The following is a 13,736-nucleotide window of genomic DNA, read 5'->3' on the forward strand; positions in this document are numbered from 1 at the left end:
CTCAGAGCCCAGCGTACAAGGTGAGACGATATCACATGTGTGAGTGCACAAACCCACTACGCTAACATCCCTGCCCACAAAGCCCGGATTACAAGGTGACACGAGATCACATTAGTGAGTGCACAAACGCACCACACTAAATCCTTGCCTACAGAGTCAGAGTACAAGGTGAGAAAAGATCACATTAGTGAGTGCACAAACCCACTGTGCTAACATCACTGCCCACAGAGCCCAGAGTACAAGGTGTGAGGAGATCACATTAGTGAGTGCACAAACCCACTGCGCTAACATCCCTGTCCAATGGGCCCAGAGCACAAGGTGAGAAGAGATCACATTAGTGAGTGCATAAACCCTCTGCGCTAACATCCCTGTCCAATGGGCCCAGAGCACAAGGTGAGACGAGATCACATTAGTGAGAGCACCAACCCACCGCACTGACATCCCTGCCCACAGAGCCCAGAGTACAAGATGTGACGAGATCACATTAGTTAGTGCACAAGCCCACCGTGCTAACATCCCTGCCCACAGATCCCAGAGTACAAGGTGAGACGAGATCACATTAGTGAGTGCACAAACCCACCATGCTAGCATTCCTGCCCACAGAGCTCAGAGCACAAGGTGAGACGAGATCACATTAGTGAGGGCACAAACCCACCGTGCTAACATCCCTGCCCACTGGGCCCAGAGCACAAGGTGAGAAGATATCACATTAGGAGTGCATAAACCCACTGCGCTAACATCCCTGCCCAGAGGATCCAGAGCACAAGGTGAGACGAGATCACATTAGTGAGAGCACCAACTCACCGCGCTAACATCCCCGCCGACAGAGCCCAGAGTACAAGGTGAGAGGAGGTCACATTAGTGAGTGCTCAAACCAACCGCGCTAACATCCCTGCCCACAGAGCCCAGAGTACAAGGTAGGACGAGGTCACATTAGTGAGTGCACAAACCCACCGCGCTAACATCTCTGCCCAAAATCGGCCAGGGTACAAGGTGAGACGAGATCACATTAGTGAGTACACAAACCCACTGCGCTAACATCCCTGCCCACAGAGCCCAGAACAGAAAGTGAGACGAGATCACATTAGTAAGTGCACAAACCCACAGCACTAACATCCCCACCCACATAGCCCAGTGTACAAGGTGAGATTAGATCACATTAGTGAGTGCACAAACCAACCGCGCTAACATCCCCGCCCAGATAGCCCAGAGTACAAGGTGAGACAAGGTCACATTAGTGAGTGCACAAACCCACCGCACTAACATCCCTGCCCACAGAGCCCAGAGTACAAGATGGGACGAGATCACATTAGGAGTGCATAAACCCACTGCGCTAACATCCCTGCCCAGAGGATCCAGAGCACAATGTGAGACGAGATCACATTAGTGAGAGCACCAACTCACCGCGCTAACATCCCCGCCGACAGAGAACAGAGTACAAGGTGAGACGAGATCACATTAGTGAGTGCCCAAACCCACTAACATTACTGCCCAGAGAGCCCAGAGAGAGTACAAGGTGAGAGGAGGTCACATTAGTAAGTGCACAAACCCACCATGCTAGCATTCCTGCCCACAGAGCTCAGAGCACAAGGTGAGACGAGATCACATTAGTGAGTGCACAAACCCACTGCGCAAACATCCCTGCCTTCAGAGAACAGAGTACAAGGTGAGACGAGATCACATTAGTGAAGGCACAAACCCACCGCGCTAACATCCCTGCCCACTGGGCCCAGAGCACAAGATGAGAAGAGATCACATCAGTGAGAGCACCAACTCACCGCGCTAACATCCCCGCCGACAGAGAACAGAGTACAAGGTGAAACGAGATCACATTAGTGAGTGCACAAACCCACTAACATTACTGCCCAGAGAGCCCAGAGTACAAGGTGAGAGGAGGTCACATTAGTGAGTGCGCAAACTCACCACACTAACATCCCTGCCCACAGACCCCAGAGTACAAGGTGAGAGGAGGTCACATTAGTGAGTGCTCAAACCCACCGCCTCAACATCCCTGCCCACAGACCCCAGAGTACAAGGTGAGAGGAGGTCACATTAGTGAGTGCTCAAACCCACCGCCTCAACATCCCTGCCCACAGAGCCCAGAGTACAAGGTGAGAGGAGGTCACATTAGTGAGTGCACAAACCCACCGCGCTAACATCCCTGCCCACAGAGCCCAGAGCACAAGGTGACACGAGATCACATTAGTGAGTGCACAAACAGACTGTACTAAATCCTTGCCTACAGAGTCAGAGTACAAGGTGAGAAAAGATCACATTAGTGAGTGCACAAACCCACCGCAATAACATCCCTGCCCAAAATCGGCCATGGTACAAGGTGAGACGAGATCACATTAGTGAGTGCACAAACCCATCGCGCTCACATCCCTGACCACAGAGCCCAGAGTACAAGGTGAGACGAGGTCACATTAGTGAGTACACAAACCCACTGCGCTAACATCCCTGCCCACAGAGCCCAGAGTACAAGGTGAGACGAGATCACATTAGTGAGTGCATTTCCCAGCGCACTAACATCACTGCCCACAGATCCCAGAGTACAAGGTGGGACGAGGTCACATTAGGGGGTGCACAAACCCACCGCGCTAACATCTCTGCCCAAAATCGGCCATGGTACAAGGTGAGACGAGATCACATTAGTGAGTGCACAAACCCATCGCGCTCACATCCCTGACCACAGAGCCCAGAGTACAAGGTGAGACGAGGTCACATTAGTGAGTACACAAACCCACTGCGCTAACATCCCTGCCCACAGAGCCCAGAGTACAAGGTGAGACGAGATCACATTAGTGAGTGCATTTCCCAGCGCACTAACATCACTGCCCACAGATCCCAGAGCACAAGGTGAGACGAGATCACATTAGTGAGTGCACAAACCTACCGCGCCAACACCCCTGCCCACAGAGCCCAGAGCACAAGGTGAGACGAGATCACATTAGTGAGTGCACAAACCCACCGCGCTAACATCCCCGCCCACATAGCCCAGAGTACAAGGTGAGACAAGATCACATTAGTGAGTAGACAAACCCACCACACTAACAGCTCTGTCCACAGAGCCCAGAGCGCAAGGTGAGACGAGATCACATTAGTGAGTGCACAAACCCACAGCGCTAACATCCCTGCCCACAGAGCCCAGAACAGAAAGTGAGACGAGATCACATTAGTGAGTGCACAAACCCACAGTACTAACATCCCCACCCACATAGCCCAGTGTACAAGGTGAGATGAGATCACATTAGTGAGGGCACAAACCCACCGCGCTAACATCCCCGCCCACATAGCCCAGTGTACAAGGTGAGACAAGATCACATTAGTGAGTAGACAAACCCACCACACTAACATCTCTGTCCACAGAGCCCAGAGTACAAGGTGAGACGAGATCACATTAGTGAGTGCACAAACCCACTGCACTAACATCCCGACCCTCAGAGCCCAGTGTACAAGGTGAGATGAGATCACATTAGTGAGTGCACAAACCCACCGTGCTAACCTCCTCACCCACAGAGCCAAGTGTACAAGGTGAAACGAGATCACATTAGTGAGTGCACAAACCCACTGCACTAACATCCCCACCCACAGAGCCCAGTGTACAAGGTGAGACGAGATCACATTAGTGAGTGCTCAAATCCAACATGCTAACATCCCTGCCCACAGAGCCCAGAGCACAAGGTGAGACGAGATCACATTAGTGAGTGTGCAAACCCACCGCGCTAACATCCCTGCCCACAGAGCCCAGAGTACAAGGTGAGACGAGATCATATTAGTGAGTGCACAAACCCACTGAACTAACATCTTGCCCACAGAGGCCAGAGTACAAGGTGAGATGAGATCACATTAGTGAGTGCACAAACCCACCGCACTAACATCCCTGCCCTCAGAGCCCAGAGCACAAGGTGAGACGAGATCACATTAGTGAGTGCTCAAACCCACCATGCTAACATCCCTTCCGACAGAGCCCAGAGCACAAGGTGAGACGAGATCACATTAGTGAGTGCACAAACCCACTGAACTAACATCTTGCCCACAGAGGCCAGAGTACAAGGTGAGATGAGATCACATTAGTGAGTGCACAAACCCACCGCACTAACATCCCTGCCCACAGAGCCCAGAGTGCAAGATGGGATGAGATCACATTAGTCAGTGCAGAGACCCACCACGAAAACATCCCTGTACACAGAACCCAGAGTACAAGGTGAGACGAGATCACATTAGTGAGTGCACAAACGCACCGCGCTAACCCCTCCGCCCACAGAGCCCAGTGTACAAGGTGAGAAGAGATCACATTAGTGAGTGCACAAACCCACCATGCTAACATCGCTCCCCACAGAGCCCAGAACACAAGGTGAGACGAGATCACATTAGTGAGTGCACAAACCCACCGAACTAACATCCCTGCCCTTAGAGCCCAGAGTACGAGTTGAGACGAGATCACATTAGTGAGTGCACAAACCCACTGCACTAACATCCCCACCCACAGAGCCCAGTGTACAAGGTGAGATGATATCACATTAGTGAGTGCACAAACCCACCGTGCTAACATCCCTGCCCCCAGAGCCCAGAGCACAAGGTGAGATGAGATCACATTAGTGAGTGCACAAACCCACCATGCTAACATCCCTGCCCACAGAAACCAGAGCACTAGGTGAGACGAGATCACATTAGTGAGTGCACAAACCCACAACACTAACATCCTTGTCCTCAGAGCCCAGATCACAAGGTGAGATCTGATCACATTAGTGAGTGCACACAACCACTGTGCTAACATCCCTGCCCACAGAGCCCAGAGCACAAGGTGAGAAGAGATCACATTAGTGAGTGCATAAACCCACTTCTCTAACATCCCTGCCCAGAGGACACAGAGCACAAGGTGATACGAGATCACATTAGTGAGTGCACAGACCCACCGCGCAAACATCCCTGCCCACAGAACCCAGAGCACAAGGTGAGACGAGATCACATTAGTGAGTGCACAAACGCACCGCGCTAACCCCTCCGCCCACAGAGCCAAGTGTACAAGGTGAGACGAGATCACATTAGTGAGTGCACAAACCCACCATGCTAACATCCCTGCCCACAGAGCCCAGAGCACAAGTTGAGACGAGATCACATTAGTGAGTGCACAAACACACCGCGCCAACACCCCTGCCCACAGAGCCAAGAGCACAAGGTGAGACCACATCACATTAGTGAGTGCACAAACCCAACGCGCTAACATCCCCGCCCACATAGCCCAGAGTACAAGGTGAGACAAGATCACATTAGTGAGTAGACAAACCCACCACACTAACATCTCTGTCCACAGAGCCCAGAGCACAAGGTGAGACGAGATCACATTAGTGAGTGCGCAAACCCACCGCGCTAACATCCCTGCCCACAGAGCCCAGAACAGAAAGTGAGACGAGATCACATTAGTGAGTGCACAAACCCACTGCACTAACATCCCCACCCACAGAGCCCAGTGTACAAGGTGAGATGATATCACATTAGTGAGTGCACAAACCCACCGTGCTAACATCCCTGCCCCCAGAGCCCAGAGCACAAGGTGAGATGAGATCACATTAGTGAGTCCACAAACCCACCATGTTAACATCCCTGCCCACAGAAACCAAAGCACTAGGTGAGACGAGATCACATTAGTGAGTGCACAAACCCACTGAACTAACATCTCTGCCCACAGAGGCCAGAGTACAAGGTGAGATGAGATCACATTAGTGAGTGCACAAACCCACAACACTAACATCCTTGTCCTCAGAGCCCAGAGCACAAGGTGAGATCTGATCACATTAGTGAGTGCACACAACCACTGTGCTAACATCCCTGCCCACAGAGCCCAGAGCACAAGGTGAGAAGAGATCACATTAGTGAGTGCATAAACCCACTTCTCTAACATCCCTGCCCAGAGGACCCAGAGCACAAGGTGATACGAGATCACATTAGTGAGTGCACAGACCCACCGCGCAAACATCCCTGCCCACAGAACCCAGAGCACAAGGTGAGACGAGATCACATTAGTGAGTGCACAAACGCACCGCGCTAACCCCTCCGCCCACAGAGCCAAGTGTACAAGGTGAGACGAGATCACATTAGTGAGTGCACAAACCCACCATGCTAACATCCCTGCCCACAGAGCCCAGAGCACAAGTTGAGACGAGATCACATTAGTGAGTGCACAAACACACCGCGCCAACACCCCTGCCCACAGAGCCAAGAGCACAAGGTGAGACCAGATCACATTAGTGAGTGCACAAACCCAACGCGCTAACATCCCCGCCCACATAGCCCAGAGTACAAGGTGAGACAAGATCACATTAGTGAGTAGACAAACCCACCACACTAACATCTCTGTCCACAGAGCCCAGAGCACAAGGTGAGACGGGATCACATTAGTGAGTGCGCAAACCCACCGCGCTAACATCCCTGCCCACAGAGCCCAGAACAGAAAGTGAGACGAGATCACATTAGTGAGTGCACAAACCCACTGCACTAACATCCCCACCCACAGAGCCAGTGTACAAGGTGAGATGAGATCACATTAGTGAGTGCACAAACCCACCGTGCTATCATCCCTGCCCACAGAACACAGAGCACAAGGTGAGACGAGATCACATTAGTGAGTGCACAAACCCACTGAACTAACATCTTGCCCAAAGAGGCCAGAGTACAAGGTGAGATGAGATCACATTAATGAGTGCACAAACCCACCGCACTAACATCCCTGCCCACAGAGCCCAGAGTGCAAGATGGGATGAGATCACATTAGTGAGTGCATCAACCCACTGCGCTAACATCCCTGCCCACAGAGCCCAGAGCGCAAGATGGGATGAGATCACATTAGTCAGTGCAGAGACCCACCGCGCAAACATCCCTGTACACAGAACCCAGAGTACAAGGTGAGACGAGATCACATTAGTGAGTGCACAAACGCACCGCGCTAACCCCTCCGCCCACAGAGCCCAGTGTACAAGGTGAGAAGAGATCACATTAGTGAGTGCACAAACCCACCGAACTAACATCCCTGCCCTTAGAGCCCAGAGTACGAGTTGAGACGAGATCACATTAGTGAGTGCACAAACCCACTGCACTAACATCCCCACCCACAGAGCCCAGTGTACAAGGTGAGATGATATCACATTAGTGAGTGCACAAACCCACCGTGCTAACATCCCTGCCCCCAAAGCCCAGAGCACAAGGTGAGATGAGATCACATTAGTGAGTGCACAAACCCACCATGCTAACATCCCTGCCCACAGAAACCAGAGCACTAGGTGAGACGAGATCACATTAGTGAGTGCACAAACCCACTGAACTAACATCTCTGCCCACAGAGGCCAGAGTACAAGGTGAGATGAGATCACATTAGTGAGTGCACAAACCCACAACACTAACATCCTTGTCCTCAGAGCCCAGAGCACAAGGTGAGATCTGATCACATTAGTGAGTGCACACAACCACTGTGCTAACATCCCTGCCCACAGAGCCCAGAGCACAAGGTGAGAAGAGATCACATTAGTGAGTGCATAAACCCACTTCTCTAACATCCCTCCCCAGAGGACCCAGAGCACAAGGTGATACGAGATCACATTAGTGAGTGCACAGACCCACCGCGCAAACATCCCTGCCCACAGAACCCAGAGCACAAGGTGAGACGAGATCACATTAGTGAGTGCACAAACGCACCGCGCTAACCCCTCCGCCCACAGAGCCAAGTGTACAAGGTGAGACGAGATCACATTAGTGAGTGCACAAACCCACCATGCTAACATCCCTGCCCACAGAGCCCAGAGCACACGTTGAGACGAGATCACATTAGTGAGTGCACAAACACACCGCGCCAACACCCCTGCCCACAGAGCCAAGAGCACAAGGTGAGACCAGATCACATTAGTGAGTGCACAAACCCAACGCGCTAACATCCCCGCCCACATAGCCCAGAGTACAAGGTGAGACAAGATCACATTAGTGAGTGCGCAAACCCACCGCGCTAACATCCCTGCCCAAAGAGCCCAGAACAGAAAGTGAGACGAGATCACATTAGTGAGTGCACAAACCCACTGCACTAACATCCCCACCCACAGAGCCAGTGTACAAGGTGAGATGAGATCACATTAGTGAGTGCACAAACCCACCGTGCTATCATCCCTGCCCACAGAACACAGAGCACAAGGTGAGACGAGATCACATTAGTGAGTGCACAAACCCACTGAACTAACATCTCTGCCCACTGAGGCCAGAGTACAAGGTGAGATGAGATCACATTAGTGAGTACACAAACCCACTGCACTAACATCCCTGCCCTCAGAGCCCAGAGCACAAGGTGAGAAGAGATCACATTAGTGAGTGCATGAACCCACTTCTCTAACATCCCTGCCCAGAGGCCCCAGAGCACAAGGTGAGACGAGATCACATTAGTGAGTGCACAGACCCACCGCGCAAACATCCCTGCCCATAGAACCCAGAGCACAAGGTGAGATGGGATCACATTAGTGAGTGTGCAAACCCACCGCTCTAACATCCCTGCCCACAGAGCCCAGAGTACGAGGTGAGACGAGATCTCATTAGTGAGTGCACAAACGCACCGCGCTAACCCCTCCACCCACAGAGCCCAGTGTACAAGGTGAGACGAGATCACATTAGTGAGTGCACAAACCCACCATGCTAACATCCCTGACCACAGAGCCCAGAGCACAAGGTGAGACGAGATCACATTAGTGAGTCCTCAAACCCACCATGCTAACATCCCTGCACACTGAGACCAGAGTACAAGGTGAGACGAGATCACATTAGTGAGTGCTCAAACCCACCGTGCCAACATCCCTGCCCACAGAGCCCAGAGCACAAGGTGAGACGAGGTCACTTTAGTGAATGCACAAACCCACTGCGCTAACATCCCTGCCCACAGAGCCCAGAGTACAAGGTGAGACGAGGTCACATTAGTGATTGCTCAAACCCACCGCGCTAACATCCCTGCCCACAGAGCCCAGAGCACAAGGTGAGACGAGATCACATTAGTGAGTGCACAAACCCACAGCGCTAACATCCCTGCCCACAGAGCCCAGAACAGAAAGTGAGACGAGATCACATTAGTGAGTGCACAAACCCACAGCACTAACATCCCCACCCACATAGCCCAGTGTACAAGGTGAGATGAGATCACATTAGTGAGGGCACAAACCCACCGCGCTAACATCCCCGCCCACATAGCCCAGAGTACAAGGTGAGACAAGATCACATTAGTGAGTAGACACACCCACCACACTAACATCTCTGTCCACAGAGCCCAGAGTACAAGGTGAGACGAGATCACATTAGTGAGTGCACAAACCCACTGCACTAACATCCCCACCCACAGAGCCCAGTGTACAAGGTGAGATGAGATCACATTAGTGAGTGCACAAACCCACCGTGCTAACCTCCTCACCCACAGAGCCAAGTGTACAAGGTGAAACGAGATCCCATTAGTGAGTGCACAAACCCACTGCACTAACATCCCCACCCAAAGAGCCCAGTGTACAAGGTGAGACGAGATCACATTAGTGAGTGCTCAAATCCACCACGCTAACATCCCTGCCCACAGAGGCCAGAGTACAAGGTGAGATGAGATCACATTAGTGGGTGCACAAACCCACCGCACTAACATCCCTGCCCTCAGAGCCCAGAGCACAAGGTGAGACGAGATCACATTAGTGAGTGCTCAAACCCACCATGCTAACATCCCTTCCGACAGAGCCCAGAGCACAAGGTGAGACGAGATCACATTAGTGAGTGCACAAACCCACTGAACTAACATCTTGCCCACAGAGGCCAGAGTACAAGGTGAGATGAGATCACATTAGTGAGTGCACAAACCCACCGCACTAACATCCCTGCCCACAGAGCCCAGAGTGAAAGATGGGATGAGATCACATTCGTGAGTGCATCAACCCACTGCGCTAACATCCCTGCCCACAGAGCCCAGAGTGCAAGATGGGATGAGATCACATTAGTGAGTGCATCAACCCACCGCACTAACATCCCTGCCCACAGAGCCCAGAGCGCAAGATGGGATGAGATCACATTAGTCAGTGCACAGACCCACCGCGCGAACATCCCTCTACACAGAACCCAGAGTACAAGGTGAGACGAGATCACATTAGTGAGTGCACAAACGCACCGCGCTAACCCCTCCGCCCACAGAGCCCAGTGTACAAGGTGAGAAGAGATCACATTAGTGAGTGCACAAACCCACCATGCTAACATCCCTGCCCACAGAGCCCAGAGCACAAGGTGAGACGAGATCACATTAGTGAGTGCACAAACCCACCAAACTAACATCCCTGCCCTTAGAGCCCAGAGTACGAGTTGAGACGAGATCACATTAGTGAGTGCACAAACCCACTGCACTAACATCCCCACCCACAGAGCCCAGTGTACAAGGTGAGATGATATCACATTAGTGAGTGCACAAACCCACCGTGCTAACATCCCTGCCCCCAGAGCCCAGAGCACAAGGTAAGATGAGATCACATTAGTGAGTGCACAAACCCACCATGCTAACATCCCTGCCCACAGAAACCAGAGCACAAGGTGAGACGAGATCACATTAGTGAGTGCACAAACCCACTGAACTAACATCTCTGCCCACAGAGGCCAGAGTACAAGGTGAGATGAGATCACATTAGTGAGTGCACAAACCCACAACACTAACATCCCTGCCCTCAGAGCCCAGAGCACAAGGTGAGATCTGATCACATTAGTGAGTGCACACATCCACTGTGCTAACATCCCTGCCCACAGAGCCCAGAGCACAAGGTGAGAAGAGATCACATTAGTGAGTGCATAAACCCACTTCTCTAACATCCCTGCCCAGAGGACCCAGAGCACAAGGTGATACGAGATCACATTAGTGAGTGCACAGACCCACCACGCAAACATCCCTGCCCACAGAACCCAGAGCACAAGGTGAGACGAGATCACATTAGTGAGTGCACAAACGCACCGCGCTAACCCCTCCGCCCACAGAGCCACGTGTACAAGGTGAGACGAGATCACATTAGTGAGTGCACAAACCCACCATGCTAACATCCCTGCCCACAGAGCCCAGAGCACAAGGTGAGACGAGATCACATTAGTGAGTGCACAAACCCACCGCGCTAACATCCCTACCCACAGAGCCAAGTGTACAAGGTGAGACGAGATCACATTAGTGAGTGCGCAAACCCACCGCGCTAACATCCCTGCCCACAGAGCCCAGAACAGAAAGTGAGACGAGATCACATTAGTGAGTGCACAAACCCACTGCACTAACATCCCCACCCACAGAGCCAGTGTACAAGGTGAGATGAGATCACATTAGTGAGGGCACAAACCCACCGCGCTAACATCCCCGCCCACATAGCCCAGAGTACAAGGTGAGACAAGATCACATTAGTGAGTAGACAAACCCACCACACTAACATCTCTGTCCACAGAGCCCAGAGTACAAGGTGAGACGAGATCACATTAGTGAGTGCACAAACCCACTGCACTAACATCCCCACCCACAGAGCCCAGTGTACAAGGTGAGATGAGATCACATTAGTGAGTGCACAAACCCACTGAACTAACATCTCTGCCCACCGATGCCAGAGTACAAGGTGAGATGAGATCACATTAGTGAGTGCACAAACCCACCGCACTAACATCCCTGCCCTCAGAGCCCAGAGCACAAGGTGAGACGAGATCACATTAGTGAGTGCACAGACCCACCGCGCAAACATCCCTGCCCATAGAACCCAGAGCACAAGGTGAGACGAGATCACATTAGTGAGTGTGCAAACCCACCGCTCTAACATCCCTGCCCACAGAGCCCAGAGTACGAGGTGAGACGAGATCTCATTAGTGAGTGCACAAACGCACCGCGCTAACCCCTCCGCCCACAGAGCCCAGTGTACAAGGTGAGACGAGATCACATTAGTGAGTGCACAAACCCACCATGCTAACATCCCTGCCAACAGAGCCCAGAGCACAAGGTGAGACGAGATCACATTAGTGAGTGCTCAAACCCACCATGCTAACATCCCTGCACACTGAGACCAGAGTACAAGGTGAGACGAGATCACATTAGTGAGTGCTCAAACCCACCCTGCCAACATCCCTGCCCACAGAGCCCAGAGCACAAGGTGAGACGAGATCACTTTAGTGAATGCACAAACCCACTGCGCTAACATCCCTGCCCACAGAGCCCAGAGTACAAGGTGAGACGAGGTCACATTAGTGATTGCTTAAACCCACCGCGCTAACATCCCTACCCACAGAGCCCAGAGCACAAGGTGAGACGAGATTACATTAGTGAGTGCACAAACCCACAGCGCTAACATCCCTGCCCACAGAGCCCAGAACAGAAAGTGAGACGAGATCATATTAGTGAGTGCACAAACCCACAGCACTAACATCCCCACCCACATAGCCCAGTGTACAAGGTGAGATGAGATCACATTAGTGAGGGCACAAACCCACCGCGCTAACATCCCCGCCCACATAGCCCAGAGTACAAGGTGAGACAAGATCACATTAGTGAGTAGACAAACCCACCACACTAACATCTCTGTCCACAGAGCCCAGAGTACAAGGTGAGACGAGATCACATTAGTGAGTGCACAAACGCACCGCGCTAACCCCTCCGCCCACAGAGCCCCGTGTACAAGGTGAGACGAGATCACATTAGTGAGTGCACAAACCCACCATGCTAACATCCCTGCCCACAGAGCCCAGAGCACAAGGTGAGACGAGATCACATTAGTGAGTGCACAAACCCACCGCGCTAACATCCCTACCCACAGAGCCAAGTGTACAAGGTGAGACGAGATCACATTAGTGAGTGCGCAAACCCACCGCGCTAACATCCCTGCCCACAGAGCCCAGAACAGAAAGTGAGACGAGATCACATTAGTGAGTGCACAAACCCACTGCACTAACATCCCCACCCACAGAGCCAGTGTACAAGGTGAGATGAGATCACATTAGTGAGGGCACAAACCCACCGCGCTAACATCCCCGCCCACATAGCCCAGAGTACAAGGTGAGACAAGATCACATTAGTGAGTAGACAAACCCACCACACTAACATCTCTGTCCACAGAGCCCAGAGTACAAGGTGAGACGAGATCACATTAGTGAGTGCACAAACCCACTGCACTAACATCCCCACCCACAGAGCCCAGTGTACAAGGTGAGATGAGATCACATTAGTGAGTGCACAAACCCACTGAACTAACATCTCTGCCCACCGAGGCCAGAGTACAAGGTGAGATGAGATCACATTAGTGAGTGCACAAACCCACCGCACTAACATCCCTGCCCTCAGAGCCCAGAGCACAAGGTGAGACGAGATCACATTAGTGAGTGCACAGACCCACCGCGCAAACATCCCTGCCCATAGAACCCAGAGCACAAGGTGAGACGAGATCACATTAGTGAGTGTGCAAACCCACCGCTCTAACATCCCTGCCCACAGAGCCCAGAGTACGAGGTGAGACGAGATCTCATTAGTGAGTGCACAAACGCACCGCGCTAACCCCTCCGCCCACAGAGCCCAGTGTACAAGGTGAGACGAGATCACATTAGTGAGTGCACAAACCCACCATGCTAACATCCCTGCCAACAGAGCCCAGAGCACAAGGTGAGACGAGATCACATTAGTGAGTGCTCAAACCCACCATGCTAACATCCCTGCACACTGAGACCAGAGTACAAGGTGAGACGAG

The sequence above is a fragment of the Ambystoma mexicanum genome, chromosome 5q, assembly GCF_040938575.1.
Source record: "Ambystoma mexicanum isolate Mex_15411 chromosome 5q, UKY_AmexF1_1, whole genome shotgun sequence".
NCBI classification, from domain to species: domain Eukaryota; kingdom Metazoa; phylum Chordata; class Amphibia; order Caudata; family Ambystomatidae; genus Ambystoma; species Ambystoma mexicanum.